General features: G+C 36.2%; 1 protein-coding gene across 2 annotated transcripts in view; it reads right to left on the bottom strand.

The window, feature by feature from the left end:
• The window catches only part of LOC126982353 (ribosomal protein S6 kinase 2 beta-like), a 227,704-nt gene extending 209,120 nt beyond the window's left edge, over nucleotides 1-18,584 (bottom strand). For both annotated transcript variants that reach the window (XR_007735132.1, XR_007735133.1), the window contains exon 1: nucleotides 18,377-18,584. The gene's annotated coding sequence lies outside the window, so the exon portion shown is untranslated. The remainder of the gene's footprint in view (nucleotides 1-18,376) is intronic.
• Nucleotides 18,585-20,073: the final 1,489 nt, after the last annotated feature.

The following is a 20,073-nucleotide window of genomic DNA, read 5'->3' as shown; positions in this document are numbered from 1 at the left end:
TCATATATGCTTCCTTACTAATGAGCCTTTCTATACAACAAAGTGAGGTCATTCTTAGTTGATTTATACCAAATGGTGCTGGCTATCTTATGTTTGAAGATACCCTAAACTTACCTCACCTAACAAAACCCCAAACAGTCACTACAGGTCTTGATTCAGATAATTCATATATGCTTCCTTACTAATGAGACTTTCTATACAACAAAGTGAGGTCATTCTTTGTTGATTTATACCATAAGGTGCTGGCTATCATGTGTTTGAAGATACCCTAAACCTAACCTAACCTAACCTAACAAAACCCCAAACAGTCACTACAGGTCTTGATTCAGATAATTCATATATGCTTCCTTACTAATGAGACTTTCTATACAACAAAGTGAGGTCATTCTTTGTTGATTTATACCATAAGGTGCTGGCTATCATGTGTTTGAAGTTACCCTAAACTTAACCTAACAAAACCCCAAACAGTTACTACAGGTCTTGACTCAGCAAATTCATATATGCTTCCTTACTAATGAGACTTTCTACACAAAAAAGTGAGGTCATTCTTTGTTGATTTATACCACAAAGTGCTGGCTATCATGTGTTTGAAGATACCCTAAACCTAACCTAACCTAACCTAACAAAACCCCAAACAGTTACTATAGGTCTTGATGCAGAAAATTCATATATGCTTCCTTACTAATGAGACTTTCTATACAATAAAGTGAGGTCATTCGTAGTTGATTTATACCATAAGGTGCTGGCTATCATGTGTTTGAAGATACCCTAAACTTACCTCACCTAACAAAATTACAAAATGTTACCATACGTCTTGACTCAGAAAAATCATATATGCTTCCTTACTGACTGAGTGAGGTCATTCTTTGTTATTTTGTGCCATAAGCTGTTGCCTATCACGTGTTTGAAGATGCCCTAAACTTAACCCAACCTAACAAAACCACAAAAAGTTACCATGTCTTGAATCAGGAAAATCATCTATTCGTCCTTACTAAATGAGACTTTCTATACAACACAGTGAAGGCTTTCTTTGTTAATTTATCTATAAGACAAAGTGAGGTCATTCTTTGTTGATATATACCATAAGTTGCTGGCTACCATGTGTCTGAAGATGCCCTAAACTTAACCCAACCTAACAAACCACAAAAAGTTACCATGTCTTGAATCAGGAAAATCATCTATTCATCCTTACTAAATGAGACTTTCTATACAACACAGTGAAGGCTTTCTTTGTTAATTTATGCTGTAGGTGTCTGGATATAATATGTTTGAGGATATAATATGTTTGAGAGTTCCTTAAACTTAACCTAACCTCTTGAAAATACATTTTTTGTTGCTTAAAACTTTTTAATTAAGTTATATGAACCAAAATGGGCTTGTTTATTAATACAAATACAAGTGAAAAATTTGAAAATTCCCAAAAGTCCCGAAAGTTTATATTTTCCAGAACTTTCCCACCTTTTGCAATCTTAAGTGCACACACACACACACACACACACACACACACACAGATGATGATAAAGTTAATGGAAAGAAAGTTAACGAAAGCTTCCACATCAGTTTCTCGACACACTTTTTATCTCTTAGCTTATTGAAGGGATTGAAAGTACGAGAGATATAAAAAATTTTGTATCATTAAAAGAGGAGAGGAAGAGGAGGAGAAGAGGAGAGAGAAGAAGGAAACGAAGAAGTAAACAAAAAAAAAAATGAGGTATTCAATGTATATAAAGATGAAAAGAAGGAAGAAGAAAACAATATATATTAAAGAAGAGGAATAAGAGAAAATATGAAATGAAGAGGAAAAATAAATGTGGAAAAAATATGAAAGGAAAGTATGATGTTAGCTTTATATAATACTAATTCTTTATTTATCTGTCTTTTAATATATGACTTATTTGGTGACTGTTGAAATACTGTACGAGAGAAAGAATTAAATAGATGAATAATTGTAGAAAGTTACTGATATGGTGTTACAGATTGATTGATTGATTGATGAGTCTTTCTATCGAGTCAACTGGGAAAAAATTATGGAAAGGAAAGGAAAAAAGCAGAATATGAAGGGAATATTTTTACGGTTCTTTGCTAACTTAAAGAAAGAAAAAATTAAAAGGAAAATACCAAATACAAATAATCAGATGAGAAATACTATACAAGAGAAAGATATATAAATTGATGCATAGCTAGTTGTAGAATGTTACTGATATGGTGTTACTGATAGACTGACTGATTGATGAGTCTCTATCGAGTCAACTGGGAAAAAAATTATGGAAAGGAAAGGAAAAATGCAGAGTATGAAGGGAATATTTTTTTGGTTCTTTGCTAACTTAAAGAAGAAAGGAAAAATTAAAAGGAAAATACCAAAAACAAATAATCAGATGAGAAATACTATACAAGAGAAAGATATATAAATTGATGCATAGGTAGTTGTAGAATGATACTGATATGGTGTTACTGATCGACTGACTGATTGATGAGTCTTTCTATCGAGTTAGCTGGGAAAAAATTATGGAAAGGAAAGGAAAAAAGCAGAATTTAAAGGGAGTATTTTTACGGTTCTTTGCTAACTTAAAGAAGAAAGGAAAAATTAAAAGGAAAATACCAAATACAAATAATCAGATGAGAAATACTATACAAGAGAAAGATATATAAATTGATGCATAGGTAGTTGTAGAATGTTACTGATATGGTGTTACTGATCGACTGACTGATTGATGAGTCTTTCTATTGAGTCAGCAGGAAAAAAAATTATGGAAAGGAAAGGAAAAATGCAGAATATGAAGGGTAGAATGTTACTGATATGGTGTTACTGATTGATTGATTGATTGATGAGTCTTTCTATTGAGTTAACTGGGAAAAAATTATGGAAAGGAAAGGAAAAATGCTGAGTATGAAGGGTAGAGTGTTACTGATATGGTGTTACTGATAGACTGATTGATTGATGAGTCTTTCTATCGAGTCAACTGGAAAAAAAAATATGGAAAGGAAAGGAAAAATGCAGAATATGAAGGGAGTATTTTTTCGGTTCTTTGCTAACTTAAAGAAGAAAGGAAAAATTAAAAGGAAAATACCAAATACAAATAATCAGATGAGAAATGCTATACAAGAGAAAGATATATAAATTGATGCATAGCTAGTTGTAGAATGTTACTGATTGATTGATTGATGAGTCTTTCTATTGAGTCAACTGGGAAAAAATTATGGAAAGGAAAGGAAAAAGCAGAATATGAAGGGAGTATTTTTTCGGTTCTTTGCTAACTTAAAGAAGAAAGGAAAAATTAAAAGGAAAATACCAAATAAAAATAATCAGATGAGAAATACTAAACAAGAGAAAGATAAAGAAATTGATGCATAGCTAGTTGTAGAATGTTACTGATATGGTGTTACTGATCGACTGACTGATTGATGAGTCTTTCTTTTGAGTCAACTGGGAAAAAATTTATGGAAAGAAAGGAAAAATGCAGAATATGTAGGGATTTTTTTATGGTTCTTTGTTTACTTACAGAAGAAAGAAAAGAAGAGAGAGAAGAAACTGATAAATGTGGAAATGGAGAGAAATTAGAGAGGAGAGGAGAAGAGAAAAAGAAAATAGTAAAGGAAAAGAAAAAAAGAGAATGGAGAGAATTTTATCAACCTGAAAGAAAAGAAAAAAATAGGAAAAGAAAAAAGAAAAGAAAAAATACAGAAAAACGATAAAAAAGACAAAAAAATTAAGATGAGAAAAAACAATAGGGAAAAGAAAAAGAAAAGAACAGATAAACTAAAGTAAAAAAAATTCAGCATAAAAGAAAATAAGAAAAAGAATATATAGATGAAAGTGAAAAATATAAGGTAGAAAGTAAATAAAAAAGAAAAAAAAAGAAAACCAAAATAAACGCAATGAAATACAAGACAAAGAACAATTTTTCATCCATTAAAGAAAAAGAAGGAAAATAATAAAGAAAATAATAAAAGGAAGAAAAAAACAATATATATTAATTTTTCTTCACATTTTTCTTCATTCCTTTAATCTTGTCTTCACCTCGTCTTTCTGAGAACCAAGTGAAGAGGAAGAGGAGGAGGAGGAAGAGGAAGAGGAAGAGGAAGAGGAAGAGGAGGAGGAAGAGGAGGAGGGGATTAAGAGTCTTGGCAACATAAAAACAAAACACACACACACACACACACACACACACAGAAACACCTCACAACATATGGTATTGATTCCTGTGTGCATGTGTGTGTGTGTGTGTGTGTGTGTGTGTGTGTGTGTGTGTGTGTGTGTGTGTGTGTGTGTGTGTGTGTGTGTGTGTGTGTGTGTGTGTGTGTGTGTGTGTGTGTGTGTGTGTGTGTGTATTTCAACCCAACACAACTAAACAATGAAGCAATTACCTGCCAAACAGACCTTACTCTCACTTTCATTCACCTGTATTTTTTTTCACCTTCAAATTTCCAAACTTCTTCATTGATCACTTTCGCTTTTTATTTTCCCTCCTCACTTTTTTTTTGCTTTATTCATTTTTCTTCTTTTCCATTTTCTTTCCATATTATTTTTTTTCCTATTTCTACTTTTTTTCTTTTCTTCTTTTCATTCTGTAGTTTTCTTCTCTTTTTCTTTTTTTATTGTTCCATTTTGCCTTTCTCTATTTTTCTCTCTCTTTTCATTTTCCTGTTTTCATTTTTATCTTTTTATTTTCTTTCTTTCTCTTTTTCTATCATTCCAACATTTTATTCTTTCCTTCATTTCCTTTTCTTTGTTCGTTTCTTTCTTTCTTTAGTAAGTTAGAAAAAGAAAAGTTGAAAAGTTTCCCTCCATATTTTCCATTCTGATTTCTTTTCCACATTTTTTCTTCCTCTTCATTTCCTATTTTCTCTCTCTCATTTCCTCTTCTTTAATATATATTGTTTTTCTTTTTCTTCCTCTTTTCTTCTTCCTTCTTCTCATTTTTAAATACATTGAATACCTCTTTTTTTTTTGTTTACTCTTCCTCTTTTCCTTCTTCTCTCTCCTCTTCCTCTTTTCCTTTTTCTCTCTCCTCTTCTCTTCTCTTCCTCTCCTCCTATTATCATCTATCACTCTTCTTCTCTTCTATCTTCTTCCCTATCTTCATCACCTTTCCTCCTTTATCATATTCTGCTTTCCATTCATATTCTCTTTCTTCCTCTCCTCCTATCATCATCTATCACTCTCCTTCTTCTCTTCTATCTTCTTCCCTATCTACATCATTTTCCTCCTTTATCATATTCTGCTTTCTATTCATTTTCTCTCCTCTTCTCATTTTCCATCCACTCACTTTCACATTCTATTATTTTTTTTTCCTTACTATCTTCCTCCTCCTCATCATCATCATCAAACACGATCAAACATGTTTCCTGCGTTTGTCTGTCTGGAAATGACATTCGAGTTTTGATTTTTAAAGCGATGCAACCACACACACACACACACACACACACACACACACACACACACACACATCAGTAACCAGGAAAACAAAATAAAACAGAAGGTAAAAAAATACACACACACACACACGTCAATAACTAGGAAAACAAAATAAAAGGTAAAAAAAAATACATAATTAAAAAACGTTTGATTCATAATGGATGTAAAAGTTTGTTAGTCCGTCAAACGCTCTCTCTCTCTCTCTCTCTCTCTCTCTCTCTCTCTCTCTCTCTCTCTCTCTCTCTCTCTCTCTCTCTAATTACTCTTACACAACTTAAACATTTACTTACAAACACATTGATAAGTGGATTAAGTGAATGTCGAGTGTGTGTGTGTGTGTGTGTGTGTGTGTGTTAATAGCGTGGCGAGAGTGTTTACAAGGCACTCGAGTGTTTGTCGAGTGTGTGTTAGGGAGGGCTTTAAAAAGGTTATGAAGTGTGTGTGTGTGTGTGTGTGTGTGTGTGTGTGTGTGTGTGTGTGTGTACCTAATTCCTTTCACTTTTTTTTTCGTAATTATATTTTTCCTGGAAAGTGAAAGTTTTGTAATATTATTCTTATTTTTAAACTTTTCCCTTGCTTTCATTTTCTTTCTTTTTTTTTTGGTGGGGGTGGGGGGGGGGTTGTGTCCTTATGATGTTTGTTTTTCTTCTTATTTGTCTTCATTTGTCTATTTTCTTCCTTTAAGGTCATTTTCTTCATTTACAACCATCCTCTTCCTTTCTTTCAATCTATCTCCACTTTCTTTTTTCTTTATATCTATCTCCATTTTTCTCCTCTTTCCTTTTCATCTATTTCCATTTTCTTCCTTTTCTTCTTTTTTCCTTTCCATCTACTTCCATTTTCTTCCTTTTCTTCTTTTTTTCCTTTCCGTCTATCTCCATTTTCTTCTTTTTTTCCTTTCCATCTATCTCCATTTTCTTCTTTTTTTCCTTTCCATCTATCTCCATTTTCTTCTTTTTTTCCTTTCCATCTATCTCCATTTTCTTCTTTTTTCCTTTCCATCTATCTCCATTTTCTTCTTTATTTCCTTTCCATCTATCTCCATTTTCTTCTTTTTTCCTTTCCATCTATCTCCATTTTCTTCTTTTTTTCCTTTCCATCTATCTCCATTTTCTTCTTTTTTCCTTTCCATCTATCTCCATTTTCTTCTTTTTTCCTTTCCATCTATCTCCATTTTATTCTTTTTCCTTTCCATCTATCTCCATTTTCTTCTTTTTCCTTTCCATCTATCTCCATTTCTTCTTTTTTCCTTTCCATCTATCTCCATTTTCTTCTTTTTCCTTTCCATCTATCTCCATTTTCTTCTTTTTTTTCCTTTCCATCTATCTCCATTTTCTTCTTTTTTTCCTTTCCATCTATCTCCATTTTCTTCTTTTTTCCTTTCCATCTATCTCCATTTTCTTCTTTTTTCCTTTCCATCTATCTCCATTTTCTTCTTTTTTCCTTTACATCTATCTCCATATTCTTCTTTTTCCTTTCCATCTATCTCCATTTTCTTCTTTTTCCTTTCCATCTATCACCATTCTCTTCTTTTTTCCTTTCCATCTATCTCCATTTTCTTCTTTTTTCCTTTCCATCTATCTCCATTTTCTTCTTTTTTCCTTTCCATCTATCTCCATTTTCTTCTTTTTTCCTTTCCATCTATCTCCATTTTCTTCTTTTTTCCTTTCCATCTATCTCCATTTTCTTCTTTTTTTCCTTTCTATCTATCTCCATTTTCTTATATTTTTCTACGTCCATCTTTTCTTCATCTATTCCTATCTTCATTTCAATCTCTCTTCTTAACTGTGTGTGTGTCAATCTCCTTATTCACTTCTTCATTCATGTGTCGATCTCTTCATTCATTTCATTCATTTTTTTCTTTCCTGCTTTTCTTTGATTTTTTCTCAGTAACTCTTTTCTTTCTCCTTTCTTGCATTTTTTTTTCTACTACTATTTCATTTTCCATTTCCTGGCCCTATTTTTTTTCTTTCATCTTGCTTTTTCTGTTTTATTTTCTTTCATTCATTCCCTTCATTCACTTCTTCATTCATTTTTTTCTTTCCCAGTTACTCTTTTCTTTCTCATTTCTTGTCTTATTTTTTCTACTATTATTTCACTTCCCATTTCCTGACCCTTTGTTTTTTCTTTCATCTTGCTTTCTCTGTTTTATTTTCTTTCATTAACTCGTGTGTCAATTTCTCTATTCATTTCTTCATTAGTGTTTCAATTTCTTAACCCAGTAGCAGCGGGGATCATGTTTCTTAATGGTCCCTCTAAGCAAGAAAAATGAAAAAAATCATCACTCACACAAACCATTTCATAATATATATCAAAGCATTTGTGATCAGTTTATGTATCATCTATTTTGGGGGGTTTAATATCATGGTACAAATTTGGCCCGTCGCTGCTACACGGTAAAGCCACAAATTTGGCCCATCGCTGTTACGCGGTAAAGCCACAAATTTGGCCCGTCGCTGCTACACGGTAAAGCCACAAATTTGGCCCATCACTGCTACACGGTAAAGCCACAAATTTGGCCCGTCACTGCTACACGGTAAAGCCACAAATTTGGCCCGTCACTGCTACACAGTAAATCCACAAATTTGGCCCGTCGCTGCTACACGGTAAATCCACAAATTAGGCCCAACACTGCTACACATTAAAGCCACAAATTTGGACCGTCACTGCTCCACGGTAAAGCCACAAATTTGGCGTCTGTTGCTACGGTAAAGCCACAAATTTGGCCCATCACTGCTACACAGTAAATTTACCATTTACGTCACTGCTACATCGGTAAAGCCACAAATTTGGCCGTCACTGCTACGGTAAGCCACAAATTTGGTCGTCATTACTACTAAAGCCACAATTTGGCCGATCAAAGCTACGGTAAAGCCACAAATTTGGCCCGTCGCTGCTACACGCTAAAGCCACAAATTTGGCCCGTCACTGCTCCACGGTTAACTCACTTCTATCTCATCATCTTATCTCCTCTTTCTTCCTCTGGCACACACTTCTCTCACTCTACTTCTATTTTCCCATTCGTGTGTCAAACTCTTTACTCACTTCTTAATTCGTGTGTCCATCTCTCCATTCACTTCTTAATTCGTGTGTCAATCTCCTTCACTCACTTCTACCTCCTTAGCTTGTGTCTAATCTCCTCTTTCTTCCTTTGACACACACTTCTCTCACTCCCACTCTCATTCGTGTGTCAAACTCTTTACTCACTTCTTAATTCGTGTGTCCATCTCTCCATTCACTTCTTTATTCGTGTGCTAATCTCCTTCACTCACTTCTACCTCCTTAGCTTGTGTCTAATCTCCTCTTTCTTCCTTTGACACACACTTCTCTCACTCCCACTCTCATTCGTGTGTCAAACTCTTTACTCACTTCTTAATTCATGTGTCCACCTCTCTATTCACTTCTTAATTCGTGTGTCAATCTCCTTCACTCACTTCTACCTCCTTAGTTTGTGTCTAATCTCCTCTCTTCCTCTGGCACACACTTCTCTCACTCCCACTCTCTACTTCTATTTTCCCATTCGTGTGTCAAACTCTTTACTCACTTCTTAATTCGTGTGTCAATCTCCCCATTCACTTCTTAATTCGTGTGTCCATCTCTCCATTCACTTCTTAATTCGTGTGTCAATCTCTCCATTCACTTCTTAATTCGTGTGCCAATCTCTCCATTCACTTCTTAATTCGTGTACCAATCTCCCCATTCACTTCTTAATTCGTGTGTCAATCTCTCCATTCACTTCTTAATTCGTGTACCAATCTCCCCATTCACTTCTTAATTCGTGTGTCAATCTCTCCATTCACTTCTTAATTCGTGTACCAATCTCCCCATTCACTTCTTAATTCGTGTGTCAATCTCCCCATTCACTTCTTAATTCGTGTGTCAATCTCTCCATTCACTTCTTAATTCGTGTGTCAATCTCCCCATTCACTTCTTAATTCGTGTGTCAATCTCTCCATTCACTTCTTAATTCGTGTACCAATCTCCCCATTCACTTCTTAATTCGTGTGTCAATCTCCCCATTCACTTCTTAATTCGTGTGTCAATCTCTCCATTCACTTCTTAATTCGTGTACCAATCTCCCATTCACTTCTTAATTCGTGTCAATCTCCCATTCACTTCTTAATTCGTGTGTCAATCTCCCCATTCACTTCTTAATTCGTGTCAATCTCCCATTCACTTCTTAATTCGTGTGTCAATCTCTCCATTCACTTCTTAATTCGTGTCAATCTCCATTCACTTCTTAATTCGTGTGTCAATCTCTCCATTCACTTCTTAATTCGTGTGTCAATCTCTCCATTCACTTCTTAATTCGTGTGTCAATCTCTCCATTCACTTCTTAATTCATGTGTCAATCTCTCCATTCACTTCTTAATTCGTGTGTCAATCTCTCCATTCACTTCTTAATTCATGTGTCAATCTCTCCATTCACTTCTTAATTCGTGTGTCAATCTCCCCATTCACTTCTTAATTCGTGTGTCAATCTCTCCATTCACTTCTTAATTCGTGTGCCAATCTCCCCATTCACTTCTTAATTCGTGTGTCAATCTCTCCATTCACTTCTTAATTCGTGTACCAATCTCCCCATTCACTTCTTAATTCGTGCGTCCATCTCTCCATTCACTTCTTAATTCGTGTGTCAATCTCTCCATTCACTTCTTAATTCGTGTACCAATCTCTCCATTCACTTCTTAATTCGTGTGTCAATCTCTCCATTCACTTCTTAATTCGTGTGTCAATCTCCCCATTCACTTCTTAATTCGTGTACCAATCTCTCCATTCACTTCTTAATTCGTGTACCAATCTCTCCATTCACTTCTTAATTCGTGTACCAATCTCTCCATTCACTTCTTAATTCGTGTGTCAATCTCTCCATTCACTTCTTAATTCGTGTACCAATCTCTCCATTCACTTCTTAATTCGTGTGTCAATCTCTCCATTCACTTCTTAATTCGTGTGTCAATCTCTCCATTCACTTCTTAATTCGTGTGTCAATCTCTCCATTCACTTCTTAATTCGTGTGTCAATCTCCCCATTCACTTCTTAATTCGTGTGTCAATCTCCCCATTCACTTCTTAATTCGTGTGTCAATCTCTCCATTCACTTCTTAATTCGTGTGTCAATCTCTCCATTCACTTCTTAATTCGTGTGTCAAACTCTCCATTCACTTCTTAATTCGTGTGTCAATCTCTCCATTCACTTCTTAATTCGTGTGTCAATCTCTCCATTCACTTCTTAATTCGTGCGTCCATCTCTCCATTCACTTCTTAATTCGTGCGCCAATCTCCTTCACTCACTTCTACTTTTTTATTTCCGTCTAATCTCCTCTCTTCCTCTGGCACAGGTTTCTCCAGTATACCATTATCATATCTCTACTTCTATTTTCACAGGGTGGTAGATTGAACTTTTCCGGTATACACCACAAGCCCTGCAGCACTCCACTTGCCATATCTCTTCCTTATCATTGTCAGTTTTCAGGGTGACGAAGTTAATAGATAAAATCAATGGAGAGGCTCTGTTTGCATGAGATGGGAGAGCAACCAGAGGACACAAAAGGAGGCTGAGAAAGATGTAGAGAAATAGGGCTTTCCCATTACATGCATCGACCAGAGGAACAGCCTAGACAAAGATGTTGTTTAACCCGGTAGCAGCAGGGATCATGTTTCTTAATGGTCCCTCTAAGCGAGAAAAATGAGAAAAAATCATCACTCACACAAACCACTTCATAATATATATCAACGCATTTGTGATCAGTTTATGTATCATCTATTTTGGGGGGGTTAACTTGACACAAATTTGGCCCGTCGCTGCTACTGGGTTAATACAGAACCATAGACGAGTTTTAAGTGAAGTTCGACAAATTAAGACTCTTCCTGTATATCACAACTAGGTAAACATACACACACACACACACACACACAGTCAACCCTCTCTGCATGTATAAATATCGCGTCGCAGTCACACACAAACAGCTCTATGGAATAAAACGTGGGCGCAAAGCTGTTTATATTTATGTTTTGAGGGTTTTTTTTTGTTTGTGTGTGTGTTTGTTTGATGGTTTATGTCATTGTGTGTGTGTGTGTGTGTGTGTGTGTGTGTGTGTGTGTGTGTGTGTGGGAGGGGGAGGTGGGAAATGGTAAAAAAAAAAAGTGTGCATGTATGTGTGTGTGTGTGGATGGAAGAGGAGAAATTGTGTGTGTACGGTATGTGTGTATAAGTGTGTGTGTGTGTGTGTGTGTTCCAAACCTCTATATTTCTTTGCAGGAAGCTATATTTCTTTATGTCTCTCAAGCATCTTCCCTTTCTCAATTTTTTACTGTGTCCTCTTGTGTTCCTGGTGTTTATTCCTTCTCTTAGTAGCAACTCCTCATTATCTACTTGTGTGTGTGTGTGTGTGTGTGTGTGTGTGTGTGTGTGTACTTTTTCACAGTAAAGGAGACAGCTCAAGGGCATAAAAAAACGAAGAGGAAAAAAAAAAGCCTGCTAATCATGACTCTATAGAGAAAAGTTTAGAAGAATGGCCAAAAGAGAGGTCAATTTCAGGAGTAAGAGTGTGTGTGTGTGTGTGTGTGTGTGTGTGTGTGTGTGTGTGTGTGTGTGTGTGTGTGTGTCGCTAAATCTCCTCGTATTAGCAAAAGCATGATTGAATAGAAAATACATCCTGTCGGCTTAGGCTTCACACGTCATCACAACCATCATCGTCATCATCATCTTCACTGTTTGCCTCGTACACCGCTGCCAGATTGTCGTACTCAGAGCATAGTATTTACCGGTTTCTGACGCCTAACTATTGCCGAGAGACATCAGAATCCAACTCTTTTAACGATAACTATAAATTGGTTTCGTTATTTTATTTTATTATTTCATTTTTTTACAGCTAAGGAGACAGTTCAAGGGCGTAAAGAAAATATTAAAAAAGCCTGCTACTTACTGCTCCTGAATAGAGGTCAAAGGAGTGTCCAAAAAGAGGGAAAAAAAGAGAAAATTGGAGCCCAGAAGACAGTTCACGGGTAGGAAGTCAGGAAATATAATCGGCTGAGTACGACAAACTACCAGCACTGGCCTCGTACCACAAAAAATATAGAAAATGTCAAGGTGGGAGACAACAATACGATCCAACTAAATAAATAAATAGCTGCTGCATGTATAAAAATAAATAAATAGCTCCTGCATGTATAAAAATAAATAAATAGCTGCTGCATGTATAAAAATAAATAAATAGCTCCTGCATGTATAAAAATAAATAAATAGCTCCTGCATGTATAAAAATAAATAGCTCCTGCATGTATAAAAATAAATAAATAGCTGCTGCATGTATAAAAATAAATAAATAGCTCCTGCATGTATAAAAATAAATAAATAGCTCCTGCATGTATAAAAATAAATAAATAGCTCCTGCATGTATAAAAATAAATAAATAGCTCCTGCATGTATAAAAATAAATAAATAGCTCATGCATGTATAAAAATAAATAAATAGCTCCTGCATGTATAAAAATAAATAAATAGCTCCTGCATGTATAAAAAATAAATAAAAGAAAAAATAATACGTAACTGGATATGACTAATTTATGACACGCGTTCTGGATGAAAATAAAAGTGATGATTGTAATGAAATGTTGAGCCTCGTAACAAGAAGAAAATAAAAGGTAAGAAATAGGAAAAAATAATAAAAAGAAGAAGAAAATAAAAGGTAAGAAATAGGAAAAACTAATAAAAAGAAGAAATAAGAAGAAAATAAAAGGTAGAAAATAGGAAAAACTAATAAAAAGAAGAAGAAAATAAAAGGTAAAAAATAGGAAAAACTAATAAAAAGAAGAAGAAAATAAAAGGTAAAAATAGGAAAAACTAATAAAAAGAAGAAATAAGAAGAAAATAAAAGGTAGAAAATAGGAAAAACTAATAAAAAGAAGAAAATAAAAGGTAAAAAATAGGAAAACTAATAAAAAGATGAAAATAAAAGGTAAAAATAGGAAAACTAATAAAAAGAAGAAGAAAATAAGAGGTAAAAATAGGAAAACTAATAAAAAGAAGAAGAAAATAAAAGGTAAAAAATAGGAAAACTAATAAAAAGATGAAAATAAAATATAAAAATAGGAAAAACTAATAAAAAGAAGAAATAATAAGAAAATAAAAGGTAAGAAATAGGAAAAACTAATAAAAAGAAGAAAATAAAATGTAAGAAATAGGAAAAACTAATAAAAAGAAGAAAATAAAAGGTAGAAATTAAGAAAAAAATAATAAAAAGAAGAAATAAGAAGAAAATAAAAGGTAAAAATTAAGAAAAAAATAATAAAAAGAAGAAATAAGAAGAAAATAAAAGGTAAAAAATAATAAAAAATAATAAAAAGAAGAAATAAGAAGAAAATAAAAGGTAAAAAATAATAAAAAAAGAAATAAGAAGGAAATAAAAGGTAAAAATTAAGAAAAAAATAATAAAAAGAAGAAATAAGAAGAAAATAAAAGGTAAAAAATAATAAAAAATAATAAAAAGAAGAAATAAGAAGAAAATAAAAGGTGAAAAATAATAAAAAAAATAATAAAAAGAAGAAAGAAGAAGAAAATAAAATGTAAAAAATAATTAAAAAATAATAAAAAGAAAGAAGAAGAAAATAAAATGTAAAAAATAAAAAATTATAAAAAGAAGAAAGAAGAAGAAAATAAAATGTAAAAAATAAGAAAAAATAATAAAAAGAAGAAATAAGAAAATAAAATGTAAAAAATAAAAAAAAGAAGAATTAAGAAGAAAATAAAAGGTAAAAAATCAAAAATAAAAAGAAAAAGAAGAAATAAGAAGAAAATAGAAGGTGAGAAATAAAAAAATAATAAAAAGAAGAAATAAGAAGAAAAGAAAATGTAAAAAATAATAAAAAATAATAAAAAGAAGAAAAAAATAAAAGGTGAAAAATAAGAAAAAATAATAAAAAGAAGAAATAAGAAAATAGAAGGTAAAAATTAAGAAAAAGAAGAAATAAGAAGAAAATAGAAAGTAAAAAAAAAATAAAGGAGTGGTAAAATATTTGTATGAAAGAGAAAGGAAAAAAAACTGGACAAAGGAAAAAAAAAAATCAGTAATAAGAAAAGAGAAGGTAAAAATTAAGAAAAAGAAAAAATAAGAAGAAATAATAATAAGAAAATAGAAAATAAAAAAAAATAAAGGAAAGGTGAAATATATGTATGAAAAAAAAAGAAAAAAAAACAGATAAAGGAAAAAGAAAAAAATCAGTAATAATAAGAAGAAAAGAGTAAGTAAAAAATAAGAAAAAGAAAAATAAGAAGAAATAATAATAAGAAAATAGAAAATAAAAATAAAGGAAAGGTGAAATATGTATGAAAAAAAAAAGAAAAAAATCAGTAATAATAATAATAAGAAAAGAGAAGGTAAAAAATAAGAAAAAGAAAAATAAGAAGAAATAATAAGAAAACAGAAAGTAAAAAAAATAAAGCAGAGGTAAAATATTTGTATGAAAAAGGAAAAAATAAATAAAACTGGATAAAGGAAAAAGATAAAAAAATATCAGTCATAATAATAAGAAGAAAAGAGAAGGTAAAAAAATAATAAAGGAAAAAGATAAAATATATGTATGAATTTTAAGGTTGTGACTGATTTCAACCCAGACTCCACCTCCCTCCCTCTTCCTTTCTTCTACAGTACAGTGGTAGGCAAATCATACCCAGCACACCCAGCCATACCACACAACACCAGCCACACCACACCACACAACACACCCAGCCACACTACATAACACCAGCCACACCACACAACACCAGCCACACCACACCACACAACACACCCAGCCACACTACACAACACCAGCCACACCACACAACACCAGCACACCCAGCCACAACACACCACACCCAGCCACACAACACCACACATATCGTAGAGGAGGTGGAGTTGGGAGATATTTTTACAGACTCCAACTATGGCCAAAATAAGAAAGGATAAGGAAGACAAGTAAAAAAAATAAAACTATTAATAATAAGAAAATAGAAAGAAAAAAAGGAAATAAAAAACAGGTAAAATATTTGTATAAAAGAGAAAGGCAAAAAATTAAATAAAACTGGATAAGGGAGACAAAAAAAAAAAAAAAAAAACACTCCACACCTGGTTTTGGGAAGGAGAAACTAGGTAGAACATGACTGCCTGAAATCTCAGGAAATTCCTTAGAATAATAGGAAAGAATAGGTGAAGCAGTTTTAGGGTACAAAGTCAGGGTAAGAAAGATGAGTGAGAACAGGTGGGCGCGCAAGGTATATGAGAGGGCGTGCCAGGGGACGAAGTGGAAAAAGTCTAGCATACGCTGGGAGAAGAGATGTGGGCTGGAGGGCTTCACACTCTTGGAGATGATGCTAGGGGGGGAGGAGAAGGAAGTGAAGTGTAGAGTAAAGGACAAAGTACAGGAGAGGGGCAGGGTAGACTGGCGCCAGAGGGTGGGGGCAAAGAGTTCTCTAGAACGGTACAAATTGAAAGCCAAACCCAAGTGTGAAGCTGTCTATGATAGTCGCCTGGGGTGTGTGCTGTTCGTCAAGGCCAGGACCAAACCCTTAGAGGTAAATAGTAGGACATATAGGAGGGCCAACAGGGGAAGCAAGGTATGCCGTATGTGTGAAGGGGGGGTTGACGAGACCATAGAACACATGCTACTAAAGTGTTCTAGGTATGATAGGAATAGGCAGAGTGTGGTAGAAATAATAACACAGGAATTAGGAACAGACGTATGGAATAGGATGCTAGAGGGGAATGTAGAAAGGGTGATAGAATTCTTGCTAGGTCTGAGGACACTGCAGACAGTGACCAGAAGAACAATAGAGGGGGTTAAGGAATTCCTGGAGAGTGTGTGGGCAGTGTGCACCAGATAGGGTGGACTCCTGTAGATGTCTCGGTCTATGCCTCTATGGGCTCTTTCTACTAAGACTGTATTCTTTAGGATTTTCAGGGTGTTGGCCCTGAGGCAGTAAGCCGTTACAAAGGCTGTAGTTGGGACCAAAATGGTCAACTACCTCCCAAACCAAGACCAAGACCAAGTAGGAAAACTTGCGCAATTCTATGGAAATTTTTGTGGATTTCAGATTGCCTTATTTACCTTATCTCATCTCTCCTCTGTGGTGCAGTGTTTAGTGTGCCTACCTACGAATCCACGGGCCAGGGTTCAAATCCTGGCCCAGGCACATGAGGTAAAAGAACACATCAAACAAAACCCACACAAACAAACACAACCTCAAAAAAAAAAAAAACATTACCAAAACAAACAAAAAACAATGAATAATAAAAACAAAACTAACAATAAAAATAACAAAAAATAAACAACAAAGTTATTAACAAGACAACTAATGGGAGCTGTTTTGTGGGATTATAGATGAGAGGGTAGCCAACTATTTTCGAGACTTTAATTATAGACAAAATATGATGTTTTTTTTTATAATGGAGATAGTATTATTTTCTGGAAACCACTAAATAATTGACTTTTAGAAGCCTGATGTGCACCAGCCACTGCCCCGCCACACCTGTTACCACCAGCCTGAATAGTGGACCACCCCCACCGCCATGCCGCCCTGCCCCACGCTGCTGCTTTCCGTCGACCCACACTGCTGCCAAATATATTTAACCCCTTGACTGCTGACTTCCTACCTGAAGACATCACCAAGTTACAGGAATGAAACAAAAAGTGGCTGCAACAATTTAATGAAGAAAGATATAAAGTCCTGCACCTTGAGAGGGAATATCCAGCATACCAATACCACATGGGAAACATTCCACTATCCACCACAGAGGCAGAGAAAGACCTGGGAGTGTATGTTACCAGGCTACCAGTGAAGGCCAAATCCATGCCAATCGCAGCGGATGGGTTAAACTAACCTAACCTTTAAGAAATAAATAAAGTGAGGAAATAGAAGAAAGGAAAAGTTACTTGAAAAAACTCTGGAAGGAAAGGCAACAAGTTCAGAAGACTAAAACACAAGTGCAAAATCAGTGAAAAAACTTGATGTCAAGTGAAAACTGAAGAAGAAAATAAGAGCTGAAGCGTAAGAACATTGAGTGAACAGAAGATCCGGGAGCCGTTGCAAAGGCATATCCCGGAACCACATCTGACCTGACCTGACCTGACCTAACATACCCTACCTAACAAGGAGACTTCACCCCCCTCCACCCCCTTATCTTTGCTTATGCTTTGCCCTCCTCGACCCCCTTCTATGTTCTGGTAGTGTTTTCTTTTAGGTTCATGTGTGTGTTTAAAGTGTGTGTGTGTGTGTGTGTGTGTGTGTGTGTGTGTGTTGTATTAAATGTGTTCTTGTACTTCATGTTTTAATAACGTCATCTGTTTCTATTTACTTAACTATAGTGTGGTGATTTTTTTAACATTTGTAGAAAAGATATATGAAGAGTTAGTAATGTTTCATAAGGTAGATACGGTAATGAAATACTGGCACGGTACTAAAACGAATGTTAACCATTTTCTTTTCTCCTTCATTCATTCATTTGTTGGTTTATTCATTCGTGTAATTTTTTTAGGCGAGTGAAAGTATCACCCAATTTTTCCGGAAGTCATTTGTTACTGCACTGCTTTCAAGGACAAAAAAAAAAAATCACATTGTAAGTATTAGCTTAGCAAGAGGTGGCCGCCCCCTCGTGAATATTACCCCTGTCCTTCCCTTGACCCCTGGCCGCACACCTGTCCCACCCATTAGCTGGCCCGGCCCACACCTGTCCCGAGGGGCAGGGACAGGCGGACAGGTGTGTGTGTGTGTGTGTGTGTGTGTGTGTGTGTGTGTGTGTGTACGGGGACACACACACACACACATGCACGCACGCACACACACACACACATATACACACGTACACCTCCACACACACACAACCTGGTGGTGGTGGTGACAGGTGGTTGGATGCATCCCCACCGCCTCCCTCATCACCACCACCACCGCCGCCTTCATCACCGCCGCCGCCGCCGCCACCCACCTCCTCCTCCTTGTGGACCTGCAGCTTGGCCCACAGCGCGGGGTGCTGGGCCAGCGGCATGCTCCCCCGCGGCGCCTCCACGCTCCTGCTCCCGCCCTGCTCCGGCACCTCCCGCGGCCCTCAGGCTCCGCTGCTCCAAGTGTCAAGACCAGCAGGTGTCCCAGCGCTGCACGTCCCACCCCGCCGCCGACCAGGCTAACACTAAGGACTGGTACCGGTAATACTAGCGGCTCCCTTTATCGGTACTGGCACCGCTCGCCATGGGCCGCTGCTGTGCCAGTGCCCGCCCCGGCCCGGCCACGGAAAAACAGAAACTCTGGGGCAGAAACACCTCCAGGGTGTCCTGCTTAGGCCTACCAGGCGAGGGTGGCCGCAGAGTGTGGGACTCGATCTATGGAGATGATTGTAGGGACAGAAATTAAGGATTTATGTGCCAGTCCGTGATGTGACGCTGACAGGCTGAGGTGGTGCGTATGGCCGTATATAGACTGCACGGTGTGCACACGGTCCCTGGGTGTCGTTACCGAGCACCAAGATCACCACGCATGGCATCAGTCTTCTTCCGAGGAGTTCTAGGGGGCTAGTTAGACTGTGGGACAACGGCCTCCAGAGCCCCGTCATTATTAAATGCTAGTGGACATTGTTAGTTTGTCGTTCTGTCGCCAACATCCTGTCGAGTTGCCACGCCTTCTGCAGGAAGGTGGTCTGCCTGGCTTCTTAGTACTGGTACCGGTACTGCCGCCTCCTCAGTACCGATATCACCGGTACTAAATTACCGGTACTCGCCCGCCCCGTCAGGAAAGGCACCGCTGGCAACTCAGTGAGGAGCGCCGCGTAGTGCTGGAACCCGCGGCCCGACACCACGATAACAAACAAGTGACCATCACTTTAACCCTTGCTATGGTCTCCCAGAGTCTATAACTTCAAACTGATGCACCAAATTTACAACTCGATGCCTTTGAGCCTTCAGTATTTGCGTATTTATGTTTCCCTTCCGTTTCAGTATCACGCCGTTTCCGTCTGTTTTCAATTTTGTGTTTCTTCCTCCGCCTCCTCCTACTCTTGTGATTTCCTTCTCGTCTTTATCTGCCGTATCTCTCTCTGCCTCACCCTCCGTAATCACTCACTTTATTCGCACTCACCCACCCCACTGTCCTTCTCATCCACTCTAATGGCTGTTATCGCTGTTAGTTTGGGATAATTAGACGCTGCAGGGTAATTAGTGGCCCTTAAGCTCACCAGGGCATGTAATAAACTCTGAAAAGAGACCCAACACACCCATCTGGAGGTCCTCGGCAGCGGTTCATTCATAAATTTCATTCATAAATTTCTCCCACCGAAAACGTGTGAAATAAAAACGGTGACTCAAGTAATTTGGTCTCCCTCTCAGAAACATCAAAATTTTCATGGATTTCTAATATCATACCCAAATGTAATGGTTCCGGGTCATAAATAGAAGCTTTGTAACTAGTATCCTTCCCTCTAGTCAAAGATAAAATGCGAAATAAGCAAATAATTCCTTAAAAAAAAAAAAGATATATAAAAACGGGGACTCAAATATACTAGCTCCGCCCTGAGAAACATCAATTTTTACACGGATTTCTCACTCCACATCCTGAACTAATGCTTCCAACACATAAACAAATCCTTTTTAATCAATATTCTATCCTCTAGTTAAAGACACAAAGCCAGATGAG

Source organism: Eriocheir sinensis, chromosome 50, assembly GCF_024679095.1.
Source record: "Eriocheir sinensis breed Jianghai 21 chromosome 50, ASM2467909v1, whole genome shotgun sequence".
NCBI classification, from domain to species: domain Eukaryota; kingdom Metazoa; phylum Arthropoda; class Malacostraca; order Decapoda; family Varunidae; genus Eriocheir; species Eriocheir sinensis.
The sequence above is the reverse complement of the archived record's forward strand: the minus strand, read 5'-3'. Positions and strand labels throughout refer to the sequence as shown.